Source organism: Saccopteryx bilineata, chromosome 2, assembly GCF_036850765.1.
Source record: "Saccopteryx bilineata isolate mSacBil1 chromosome 2, mSacBil1_pri_phased_curated, whole genome shotgun sequence".
Lineage (NCBI taxonomy): Eukaryota > Metazoa > Chordata > Mammalia > Chiroptera > Emballonuridae > Saccopteryx > Saccopteryx bilineata.
This window is the reverse complement of record NC_089491.1, coordinates 86,743,460-86,757,905: the sequence shown is the minus strand read 5'-3', so window position 1 is coordinate 86,757,905 and position 14,446 is coordinate 86,743,460.

Genomic DNA, 14,446 nt, shown 5'->3' with positions numbered 1-14,446 from the left:
TACAACATATAAAGGAAGGCCTATTAGATTATCATCAGATTTCTCAGCAGAAACTCTACAAGCTAGAAGAGAGTGGACCCCAATATTTAAAGCCCTGAAAGAGAGGAACTTTCAGCCAAGAATACTATACCCATCAAAGCTATCCTTCAAGTATGAAGGAGATATAAAAACATTCACAAATACAGAAAAGATGAGAGAATTTATCAACAGAAAGCCCCCACTCCAGGAAATACTAAAGGGGGTTTTCCAACCAGATTCAAAGAACAAAAGAAAACAACACCACAAGTAACAGCTCCACCAAAAACACAATAAAACCAAACTTAAACGGTGACAACAAAGGAAAAAAAGGGGGGAGAGGATGAAGATTAACAGTAGCAAAGGACGATGAAGTGCAGAAATACTTATAAGATAGGGTACTACAATGAATATGGTAGGTACCCTTTTCATTACTTAATGGTAACCACCCTTAAAAAAACCACCACAAAAACACTTGACTTAAAAAAGGTAGCAACAGAGGAAAGAAGTATGGAACACAAACAAACAAAAACAAATGATAGAAAAACAAAAGAGAAGAATCAAACTAGATACAAAACTAACAGAAAGCAATTTATAAAATGGCAGTAGGGAACCCACAAGTGTCAATAATTACACTAAATGTAAATGGATTAAACTTACCAATAAAAAGACACAGAGTAGCAGAATGGATTAAAAAAGAAAATCCAACTATATGCTGCCTACAAGAAACACATCTAAGCAACAAGGATAAAAACAAATTCAAAGTGAAAGGCTGGAAAACAATACTCCAAGCAAACAACACCCAAAAAAAGGCAGGTGTAGCAATTCTCATATCTAATAATGCTGACTACAAGACAGAAAAAGTACTCAGAGACAAAAATGGTCATTTCATAATGATTAAGGGGAAGTTGAATCAAGAAGACATAACAATCCTTAATATATATGCACCAAACCAAGGAGCACCAAAATATATAAGACAGCTACTTATTGACCTTAAAACAAAAACTAACAAAAATACAATCATACTTGGAGACCTCAATACACCGCTGACGGCTCTAGATCGGTCATCCAAACAGAGAATCAACAAAGACATAGTGGCCTTAAACAAAATACGAGAACACCTGGATATGATAGACATCTACAGGACACTTCATCCCAAAGCGACAGAGTATACATTTTTCTCTAGTGTACATGGAACATTCTCAAGAATTGACCATATGTTGGGCCACAAAGACAATATCAGCAAATTTAGAAAAATTGAAATTGTACCAAGCATATTTTCTGATCATAAAGCCTTGAAACTAGAATTCAACTGCAAAAAAGAGCGGGAAAAACCCACAAAAATGTGAAAACTAAACAACATACTTCTAAAAAATGAATGGGTCAAAGAAGAAATAAGCGCAGAAATCAAGATATATACAGACAAATGAAAATGAAAATACGACATATCAGAATCTCTGGGATGCAGCAAAATCAGTAATAAGAGGAAAGCTCATATCACTTCAGGCCTATATGAACAAACAAGAGAGAGCCGAAGTAAACCACTTAACTTCACACCTTAAGGAACTAGAAAAAGAAGAACAAAGACAACCCAAAACCAGCCGAAGAAAGGAGATAATAAAAATCAGAGCAGAAATAAATGAAATAGAGAACAGAAAAACTATAGAAAAAATCAATAAAACAAGGAGCTGGTTCTTTGAAAAGATCAACAAAATTGACAAACCCTTGGCAAGACTCACCAAGGAAAAAAGGCACAGGATTCAAATAAATAAAATCCAAAATGAAAGAGGAGAGATCACCAAAGACATCATAGATATACAAAGAATTATTGTAGAATACTATGAAAAATTATATGCCACCAAATACAACAATCTAGAAGAAATGGATAAATTCCTAGAACAATATAACCTTCCTAGACTGAGTCATGAAGAAGCAGAAAGCCTAAACAGACCAATCAGCAGGGAGGAAATAGAAAAAACTATTAAAAACCTCACCAAAAATAAAAGTCCAGGCCCAGACGGTTATACTAGTGAATTCTATCAAACATTCAAAGAAGACTTGGTTCCTATTCTACTCAAAGTCTTCCAAAAAATTGAAGAAGAAGCAATACTTCCAAACACATTTTATGAGGCCAACATAACCCTCATACCAAAACCTGGCAAGGATGGCACAAAGAAAGAAAACTACAGACCAATATCTCTAATGAATACAGATGCTAAAATACTAAACAAAATACTGGCAAACCGAATACAACAACATATTAAAAAAATAATACATCATGATCAAGTGGGATTCATCCCAGAATCTCAAGGATGGTTCAACATACGCAAAACGGTTAACGTAATACACCATATCAACAAAACAAAGAACAAAAACCACATGATCTTATCAATAGATGCAGAAAAGGCTTTTGATAAAACACAACACAATTTTATGTTTAAGACTCTCAACAAAATGGGTATAGAAGGAAAATATCTCAACATGATAAAGGCCATATATGATAAACCATCAGCCAACATCCTATTAAACGGCATAAAACTGAGGACTTTCTACCTTAAATCAGGAGCAAGACAGGGTTGTCCACTCTCTCCACTCTTATTTAACGTGGTGCTAGAAGTTCTGGCCAGAGCAATCAGACAAGACAAAGAAATAAAAGGCATCCATATCGGAAAAGAAGAAGTAAAGGTATCACTTTTTGCTGATGATATGATCCTATACATCGAAAACCCGAAGGACTCCACAAAAAGATTATTAGAAACAATAAACCAATACAGTAAGGTCGCAGGTTACAAAATTAACATACAAAAGTCCATAGCCTTTCTATATGCCAACAATGAAATATTAGAAAACAAACTCAAAAAAATAATCCCCTTCACGATTGCAACAAAGAAAATAAAATACCTAGGAATAAACATAACAAAGAACGTAAAGGACCTATATAATGAAAATTACAAAGCATTGTTAAGGGAAATCAAAAAAGATACAATGAGATGGAAAAATATTCCTTGTTCTTGGATAGGAAGAATAAATATAATCAAAATGGCCATATTACCCAAAGCAATATACAAATTTAATGCAATTCCCATCAAAATCCCTATGAGATTTTTTAAAGAAATAGAACAAAAAATCATCAGATTTATATGGAATTATAAAAAACCCCGAATAGCCAAAACAATCCTAAGGAAAAAGAATGAAGCTGGGGGCATTACAATACCTGACTTTAAACTATATTATAGGGCCACGATAATCAAAACAGCATGGTATTGGCAGAAAAATAGACACTCAGACCAATGGAACAGAATAGAAAGCCCAGAAATAAAAACACATATATATGGTCAAATAACCTTTGATAAAGGGGCCAACAACACACAATGGAGAAAAGAAAGCCTCTTCAACAAATGGTGTTGGGAAAACTGGAAAGCCACATGCAAAAGAATGAAACTCGACTACAGCCTGTCCCCGTGTACTAAAATTAATTCAAAATGGATCAAAGACCTAAATATAAGACCTGAAACAATAAAGTACATAGAAGAAGACATAGGTACTAAAATCATGGACCTGGGTTTTAAAGAACATTTTATGAACTTGACTCCAATGGCAAGAGAAGTGAAGGCAAAGATAAATGAATGGGACTACATCAGAATTAAAAGTTTTTGCTCAGCAAGAGAAACTGATATCAAAATAAACAGACAGCCAACTATATGGGAACTTATATTTTCAAACGACAGCTCAGGTAAGGGCCTAATATCCAAAATTTACAAAGAACTCCTAAAACTCAACAACAAACAAACAAACAATCCAATTAAAAAATGGGAAGAGGACATGAACAGACACTTCTCCCAGGAAGAGATACAAATGGCCAACAGATATATGAAAAGATGCTCAGCTTCATTAGTTATTAGAGAAATGCAAATCAAAACTACAATGAGATACCACCTCACTCCTGTTAGATTAGCTATTATCAACAAGACGGGTAATAGCAAATGTTGGAGAGGCTGTGGAGAAAAAGGAACCCTCATTCACTGTTGGTGGGACTGTAAAGTAGTACAACCATTATGGAGGAAAGTATGGTGGTTCCTCAAAAAACTGCAAATAGAACTACCTTATGACCCAGCAATCCCTCTACTGGGTATATACCCCAAAACCTCAGAAACATTGATACGTGAAGACACATGTAGCCCCATGTTCATTGCAGCACTGTTCACAGTGGCCAAGACATGGAAACAACCAAAAAGCCCTTCAATAGAAGACTGGATAAAGAAGATGTGGCACATATACACTATGGAATACTACTCAGCCATAAGAAATGATGACATCAGATCATTTATAGCAAAATGGTGGGATCTTGATAACATTATAAGAAGTGAAATAAGTAAATCAGAAAAAAACAAGAACTACATGATTCCATACATTGGTGGAACATAAAAGTGAGACTAAGAGACATGGACAGGAGTGTGGTGGTTGCCAAGGGTGGGGGGGAGGGAGGACATGGGAGGGAGGGAGGGAGAGAGTTAGGGGGAGGGGGAGGGGCACGGAGAACTAGATAGAGGGTGACGGAGGACAATCTGACTTTGGGCGAGGGGTTTGCAACATAGTTTAATGACAAAATAGCCTAGACATGTTTTCTTTGAATATATGTACCCTGATTTATTAATGTCATCCCATTACCATTAATAAAAATTTATTATATAAAAAAAAAGAAATCAAGCATTAAAAAAATGAAAAACAAGATTATCTCAATGTTACCATTAATATGATAAAATAGTAATATAGACAATAATAAAATAATAAAAATCATATATATGTAATACATCTTAAGATTTTGGTTGCTCAAAAATATATCTTCCCAATTGTGGGTTATGTAGGGTAAGAATGGCATTGACTTTTTTTTGACTACATATAAACTGAAAAATATCCTGGAAGGACATAAAGGGCCACTAAGAAGTTATTCTGCAATTCAATATGTGAGAGAACAGTCCACTAACTATATAAGGCACCCAGAGATAATGTAGAGCTTATTGCTTATTAAAGTATGGTGCCATTTACTTTGACCCTTGACAAACTCTATTCTTCAGAGTTTTTTTTTTCTCTGCCTTTCTTTTTCCCTCTTGACAGATAATGATTTCAAAAGATCTATTGGATATTATATATGCATAATGAAAGTGCAAAGCTTGCTGTCAGGTACAATAGACTGCAGTTTTTATTTGAGATCTCAAAGCTGTACAGTGTCACAGGTACTTGGAAGGTCAGTGAGGACTGTGCCAGTTTCCTATCTCCTTTCTTTGGCAGATATTAGCAAAGTTACTTGAATAATGCATAATGCTTTCCTTTTCTGTTTTCTCCTCCTTATCTTGAAGGTTAGTTTATTCTTCCATAAGCAGAAGGTCAGTAATGCTCTTTATTTTAATGGTTTTCATCCTATTCATTGTTATGCAATTCATGAGCTTGAAGTTAGCTAAAATGATAAAACTTGGATCATTAATTTTTTTCTTATAAGTGGAGATTATAGTTAAAGACAAATTCTCAAAGAATAACAACTTTATAACATCGGCCATAATTCTATCACTACTTTCATTTGTGTATATTCTCTTTCACACACCTCATACTGTTAGCATAGGCACTTAACTAGTTATCAAAGGGAAAAAAAGGTGGTCAGAAAAAGGAGTCAAAATATTAAAATTTAATAAAACAGGATACCCTACTTCAGTAGAAAATTGCAATATTCCATTTAGCATAATTTGCTAGAAGGCAAAAAAAAAAAAAAAAAAAAAAAAAAAAGGTTCATAGGCCCAATTGAACATTTTAGGAATCCAGCGTGTCCTTGTAAGTCCCATTGTGCCTCAGCCCTGCAAACTCAGGTTTGGGAGCAGTCTCCCCAAGGGCACTGCCATTCAGCTGCTTCTTTGCCTGCACTTTAATAACCCTTTGAGTAGTGAGTTTATTTCATGCTCACTGATCTCTGGGAGTGAGGCTTTTTTGTTTTTTGTTATTTTTTTCAAAAAATAAAATTAGTTCCAGTTACAATTTTATTAACTTAACATCATGTTCGTTTGATAACCAATTTATGGAAACAAGAACATACATTTGCCTTTTTTTAATGTTGTCATTATACATGTATGATCATACTCTGGATGGTCAGGAGGCATGAGGATGTACATGAACCTTCCAACTACCCAAAGGGTTTAAGCATGCTGGAGTGAAAGCTCGAATGGCGGCCATAGAGGCTTGTCAGTCTAGCCTAGAAGGATTTGATTGGTTAGTGGAAGGAATCGGTGCAAGCCTGTGAAATTTTAAAGAAACTGACCCGTTAGCTTAAAGAAAAGCTAGTTCATCCCAACCTGAAAATATAAACATAGGTTTAACAGCGAGTGGGCTCGTTTCCCCTTTCTACTCTTCTTGTCCTTTTCTCTGACTTCTCGCTGGAAGACATGGACTAGCCATGTTTGCAGCCATGCTGCTCCGGTGACAGCTGGATGGTCTCCCCAGTAGAGGCTGTGAGCAGCATCTGGATTGCACTGAGCTTTGATATCAGCTAAACCATGATGCAGACTATCTGAACCTTGTTTTTTATACTGGGCTCAATGAAGACAAGACTGGACATTTTCCTTGGTAGGACAGATGGAGATAAGACATAGGGAACATGGGAATTGCCTTCTATTTCAAATCTGAATAAATTTTACCACAAAACCCTGAGCTTCACCAAGTGGGTTTTTATAAAATACTTATTATAAGACACCATACATGGACCCCACCTCACTTGGATCAAGAACCAATATCAATTCTTCTTTATATAATCACAATCATAGTATAGATACATTATATATTTGTTTTAGCCCTTAAATTTTGCTCTTACTTATTATGAATAGTGGTCATAATTAGTAACTTAATGACTGTGGATAGTTTTACCATTTGGATACACCAAGCTCTAAAACTCCATTTAATGTGCCCTCAAATATTGTACATTTTTTTCAAGTAATATTGATAATGATGCAATGAATGTGTTAATGCATACTGTTTGAAATTCTATTGAATTATTTTTAAGATCAAGTCTTATCATCACAAGGACTTTAAAATGTACATTATAGGAGTTTGCAATAAACTTTCATAATAAGTTCAAAAAATTTACACAAAATTATAATGCCACCAGTTATGATTGAAGGTGTCAATTTTATGAAAACTATGTCCATGCAGTATGTTTTGTTATAAAAGTTTTGATGCCTGTGCCAGATGCTCTTATTTGTAATTTTTAAATAACTTATAAGAAATGATGTTGGTATTAAGTTTTACTCTATTAACTTTTTTTGTATAAATTCTTCATAAACTTTTAGGTACTTTATTAGAACACTCACTTTTTTTCTGATAAATGTTTTCATTATTACATCTCAATTATCTTTCTATTTATATTTTTACAAAAGCAAAGTTTGAAAATTTATATGTGTAAATTTGTCAATTTTTAAAATTGTTAATATCATACCATACATGGCAGTATGTTTAGAAGTAGTTGTGGAATTCAGCAGGATCACACCGGTTCGGCAGAACCAATACCTATTTTTTTTGTTGAGTTTAGCAAACCGGTTCTTTAAACGGCACTTGTAATCACGGTTCTTTCTAAGGCGGGCACCTCAGCAGCTGCCCAATGTGGAAATCACAGGTTTACATCCCTTACTCTTTTTTAAAGTTCATCTGTGCAACAGTGTACTCTAAGCACTCATAGTAATGTTCATTCTGTCCATAGGTGAAAAAAGCTTGATGAAACTATGTTTGCAATATTTATTTATTCATTTCATAAAACCCATTATATCTTTGATTAAATGCTACATTTTAATTCCCTCGTATTTGTTACTACAGTAAACAAGCATATAACATAAAGAAACAAAGTGCCAAACAACCAGGGGGTGACAAGCTGTCATTGAAAATATCTTAAATAATAACATGTTTATTGTGTTTTGTCAGTTATTATTTAATATATGTTCATTAATATTTTAAAACTCTTTTTTATAACAATTTAGTTTTGTGTACTTCTTTTATTGTTTTTATTTAAGCATTAAATGCATATAATAATAAGCTACCTTTTGATATATTGTTTTCATATACTTAAAACGGTTATTAGGTCAGAGAACTAGTTGTTAAATTATTTGAATTCCACTACTGTTTAGAGTATAGTGTGTCGGTAAAGTCATGGTGCACTTTTGACCAGTCACAGGAAAGCAACAAAAGATGATAAAAATGTGGAATCTGCATTAAATAAAAGGAAAACCCTCCCAGTTTCTGTAGGATGATGTGGCAGCATGTGCGCATGAGCAGATAATGACAACACCGTGTATACAGCGGAGCAGCCTACGGCCATGCCAGTTAAGATGTGGATGGTACAGAGGAAAGTTCAGTGTGTTCTGTGGCTCGCTAAATTCATATCCGTGACCAGAGTGCAATGTGAATATCAGCGCCACCACATAGGAATAACATTAACTCAGTGGGATAAGCAGTTGAAGGAAACCGGCAGTTTGGTGGAGAAACCCCATTCTGGTAGACCATCAGTCAGTGACGAGTCTGTAGAGGTTATATGGGATAGCTACCTAAGGAGCCCTAAAAAATCTGTGTGTGAGCCCACAGTGAACTGACTGAATAGGTATGAAACTGGGAGAGTTTTTCTTTTATTTGGTACAGATTTCACATTTCTATCATCTTTTGTTGCTTTCCTGTGACCAGTCAAAAGTGCACCATGACTTTACGGACCCACTGTATATTCTCTGGTTAAGCATCACCAGACATTCTATAGAGAGAATTTACCCTCCTAATATTTCGGTTACGTTTCAACAGCACACAATTTTATAACTTTCTCTCAGAATCCAGCGCTTTTGATAAACCATTGAAAACAAACATTTTGTCTTCTGCAGCTGAATGCTCAGTATTACAGTGTGAATTATAGCATTCTGCTCATAGTTTGATTTTATATAGCATAAAAATTTAGTGTATTATCTGAAAAGCTACACTACTATATGAAATTATTTGATTATATTTGAAAAAAATCAATTTTTCTATCTTTATTTACATAAGTATTACAGTTGATAGATGATATTGAATAGATAGATACATAGATACATAGATAATAGGTAGATTGACATTTTTAATTATTTTTCCTCACAATTTGACCAAGATTTCTATATATTAATATTTACAGTCACCATTGGGTGATATGTGAACTGATTAGAAATTTGACCTTACATAAGAAAGCCAGAGTAATACATGAACTCCAGAATCTGGCTTTATTGATAACATGACAGTAAAGAAAAGCATGCTTTGGAAAAGAAATAACAGTGCTAACACTGCTGAAATGTGACTAAGAGAACTGCCACCTGTCTCTCAGAAACCTGAGGTGGTGAATGAAATTCTCTGTTATCAATATATAAACAGGACAATACTTGTTCTGAAGAAAAACCTTGTACTTCTCTCTCTCTCTTCACAGGCAACCTTAGGAAGCACTGAACCTTAAAGATATTGAACATTGAATATTGAATGTTGAAATAAACATGTAATCCAAACTATTTTAAACTGAGACTCATTTTTATGAGACTATGACATTTTAATGACCCTACGTCATTTCTATTGCTACTTTAAAAAGTATTTTTCTCTTCATTCTTTTGTTTTTTAAAAATTTTTATTAATTTTAATTTATTGTGTTTACATAGATTCAAGTGTCCCACTGAATACAACTCCCTCACCCTCCTACACTGTGTCCCCCGTTACACCCTTTTTGCCCCTCTCCACCCAATGCACTCCCCCCTTTCCTCTAGAATTTGTTGTCCTGCTATCTATATCTGTGTTATGTATATATAATTTCACTAATCCCTTTACCTTCTCTGATGCTAACACCTAATCCCCCTTCCTTCTGACCACTGTCCTTCTAGTCCCTGTGATGCCTCCTTTGCCTCTATTCCGTTCCTCAGTTCACTTTCTTTATTAGATTCCATATATAAGTGAGATTATATGAAATTTTTCTTTCTCTGTTTGGCTTATTTTACTCAGTATAATAGTCTCCAGGTCCATCAATGCTGTCAAAAATGTAAGGTTTTCCTCTTTTTCATGGTCATGTAGTATTCCATTATGCATATGCAACACAACTTTTTAATCCACTCATCCACTGACAGACACTTGGGCTGTTTCTAGATCTTGACTATTGTAAACAATGCTGCAATAAACATGAGGATGCATGTCTTCTTTTGAATCAGTGATTTGGTGTTTTTATGATATATTCCTAAAAGTGGGATAGTTGGCTCAAAAGGCAATTCCATTTTTAATTATTTGAGGAAACCCCATGCACTTCTCCACAGTGGCTGCACAAGTCTGCATTCCCACCAGCAGTGCTGGAGGGTTCCCTTTTCTTCACACCTTCACCAGCACTTTATTGTGTGCCGTCTTGTTAATGAACGCCATTCTGACTGGTGTGAGGTGATATCTCATTGTGGTTTTAATTTGGATTTCTCTAATGATTAATGACGTTGAACATGTTTTCATATGCCTATTGGCCATCTCTATATGTCCTCTTTGGAGAAGTATCTATTCAGTTCTTTTGCCTATTTTTTAATTGGATTGTTTATCTTCCTGGTGTTGAGTTTTAGAAGTTCTTTATAAATTTTGGTTATTAACCCCTTATCAGACGTATTGGGGAATATGTTCTCCCATTGTGTGGGTTGTCTTTTTTGTTTTGTTCATAGTGTCTTTTGCTGTGCATAAGCTTTTTAGTTTGATATAGTCCCATTTGTTCATCCTGTCCTTTATTTCACTTGCCCGTGAAGTTAAATCAGCAATGATATTGCTACGAGAGATGTCAGAGAGTTTACTGCCTATGTTTTCTTCCAAGATGTTTATGGTTTCACGACTTACATTTAAGTCTTTTATTCATTTTGTGTTTATTTTTGTGAATGGTATAAGTTAGTGGTCTAGTTTATTTATTTATTTTTTTGCATGCACCTGTCCAATTTTCCAAACACCATTTGTTAAAGACGCTATCTTTACTCTATTGTATGCTCTCACCTCCTTTGTCAAATATCAACTGGCCGTAAAGGCGTGGGTTTATTTCTGGATTCTCTGTTCTGTTCCATTGATCTATATGCCTGTTCTTATGCCAGTACCAAGCTGTTTTGAGTACAATGGCCTTGAAGTATAACTTGATATCAGTAAGTGTGATATCTCTCACTTTATTCTTCTTTTTCAAGATTGCTGAGGCTATTTGTGTTCTTTTTTGGTTCCATACAAATTTTTGGAATATTTGTTCTATATCTTTGAAGTATGCCATTGGTATTTTAATAGGAATTGCATTGAATTTATATATTGCTTTGGGTAATATAGATATTTTAATGATGTTTATTCTTCTTATCCATGAACACAATATATGCTTTCACTTGCTTCTTATCTTCCTTGATTTCTTTTATCAATATTTTATAATTCTCCGAATACAAGTCTTTTACTTCCTTGGGTAAATTTGCTCCTAGGTACTTTATTTTTGTTGTTGTTGTTCCAATAGTGTAGAGGATTGTTTTCTTAATTTCTCTTTCAGACAGTTTATTGTTGGTGTATAAAAATATCACTGATTTCTGAATATTAATTTTATATCCTGTCACCTTGCCAAATTCATTTATCAGGTCTAGTAGTTTTTTGACTGAGACTTAAAACGTATTAATAGTAAAATTATTTTATTTAAATGAATAAAATATTTTAAATAACACAGCAGACATTTAAATGGGAAATTGACATTGCTATGGACTGAATATTTGTGTCCTGATAAAATTTATATGTTGAAGCTCTTCTTCCTATAGTGATAGTATATATATTTAAAGGTGGGCTTAGGAAGGAATTAAGTTATCAGAGTGGAGCCATCATGAATAGTATTAGCTTCCTTAGAAGAATAAACATGGCCTGACCAGGTGGTGGCACAGCAGATGAAGCGTTGGACTGGGATGCAGAGAACCCAGGTTCGAGAACCCAAGGTCACCAGTTTGAACATGGGCTCATCTGGTTTGAGCAAAGCTCACCAGCTTGGACCCAGGGTTGCTGGCTTGAGCAAGGGGTTACTCAGTCTGCTGTAGCCCCACGGTCAAGACACATATGAGAAGGCAATCGATGAACAACTAAAGTGCCAGAATGAAAAACTGATGATTGATGCTTCTCATCTCTCTGTGTTCCTGTCTGTCCCTATCTATCCCTCTTTCTGACTCTTGCTCTGTCTCTGTAAAAAAATAAAAATTAAAAAAATAAAGTACTCTTTAAAAAAAAAAAAGAAGAATAAACATGAATGAGACCATTTTCTCTCTGCCTTTTGAGGATACAGCAAAAAATATGACTATCTGCATGCAAACCAGGAAGAGCAGCCTCACCTCAAACGTGCTAACACAAGACATTAATATAAATAACTTGATTTTGGATTTCCCAGCCACTAGAACTGTGAGAAATGAATGGTTTTGTTTAATCCACCCAGTTTATGGTATTTTGTTATAGCATCACAAACTGACTAAGACAGACATGTAACTAAAAGTACATCTCAAAGGATTTACCTCTTATTTCTTTTCTAAATGTTGCCCCCTTTGATAGAGGATTCTTTCATTTCATGTCACCTGAAACGAATAGGTGATTAGAAAGGGCTGGTAGAAGTAGAAATATTTTTCAACTTTGTTTTCATTTTTCAAAATTCTAACAACCTTGAGCTGAGATCGATGAGAACTGCCCACTGCTAAGGTCAGTGTGGACTAATTAGTTTTGCTATATTGCCACTGTAATTTTGCTTGACATGACATTGAGGGGAGGTTCAGAAGGCAATCAGCATCTAACAGCCATGAGGAGCATTAGTTACACCTTGTGACAGATTAATTAGCAACTGTATGCACAACTTAATATAAAAGGAGAGGAAAAACTATGATGCCCAGTCTTCTCATAAAAATGTCAATGACTGTTGCCTTTCTACTAAAAATTTTTTTAATTTGTGAAAGCCTTTCAATAAAAAAAAGAAAACCTATGTGCCTTAGTGTTTGTAAACATGCTAGGTTGATTGCAGTTTTGGGCGATGATGTGATCTAGTCATTTATCAGATTCTATGGTATTGAACTCCTTTTGGGTTCTGCGTATATCACAGAAATTCATCTTATTTTGGGGAATTACAGAAAGTTATTTTCATGATAAATTTAACATCCCTTTAGTGACTTATTTTTTTCCAAGAATCTATTTAGAGAAATGTTCTAAGACACTGAATTTTGTTTGACCGTATATTGAAAGGTTTTAGTAAGATCTTTTTCTCAAACTTAAAGTGGAGACAAATTATCTTAGTTCCTTGAGCTTTATTTTCTCTTGAAGATATCAGAAAGAATTAACCCACATGCCAAAATTTGTTCTGAATTTCCACAAATCCCTTTATTGATTAATTTATTTCATTAATTGATCTGTTGAACTTTATGACTCATATATTTTAATTTTTTGAGTATTTACTTATCCTGAAAGATATTAGAATATGATTTATTTAAATCTGAAGTGTTTCTTTTTTTTTCACAAGTTTTTCTATTATAAAAAATTTTTAAATATATTCTTATGTTGAAGTTTAAATTATTTCTTTTCAATATTTTTTGTGATAATCTCTTTGTACACTTAACAACAATTTGTGTTTGGTTATTTTTTTTCTTCAAAGAAGTGAAATACTAATGGTTTTTTTTTTAAGGCATCTGTCCATGTTTTCATTTGTGCTAAGCTTACTTGTAGATTGTAAAGTTGAAATTTTCTCTTTGAATATGTCAAATACCTTCTGAATCATAATGATGAGAAATAAAATAATAATTATTAAATAAGTCAATTTACATTACCACATGGTGATATAATGTGCTTTCTCTGGCTTCATTAAACGTGGGCACTTTATGTTTCTTTCACTTTTGGAAGACTTGACTTCCTCCATGTGCTGAGAATACAGAGATGACAGGAGTCATTGACTGATTGCCATTCTCCCAAAATTAATAACTGTGATTAACCACTGGCCAAACATTGATTTCCTTTTTAAAATGCTGTAGAATGCTACTATTTTAGTCTCTAATACCACTTTGGAAATTTTAAGCACCGTCTCTTAAGAAATTATCTACACAAGTTTATTTGAATATCTTATCTTTCCTCAAAGAATTTCTCCTCCTATGGTATGAGGGAACCTTTTTTTCACAAAGTAAAGAGATACAGATTAAGTGTTTTTTAAAGTCAAAATTTGTTTTATTTTCAGCTCTTCAAGAGATTTGTATATATTTCAGTTTAGCTCTACTTTTAAATAAAGCTAAATGAACACCCATGTTCAAGTCTTTTTCTGAACACATATTTTTATTTCTCTTGTGCAAATACCTAGGAGTGGAATTGACTATTCTGATAAGTAAATGTTGAGTTTTGTAATAATCTGTCACTATGTTTTCCAAAG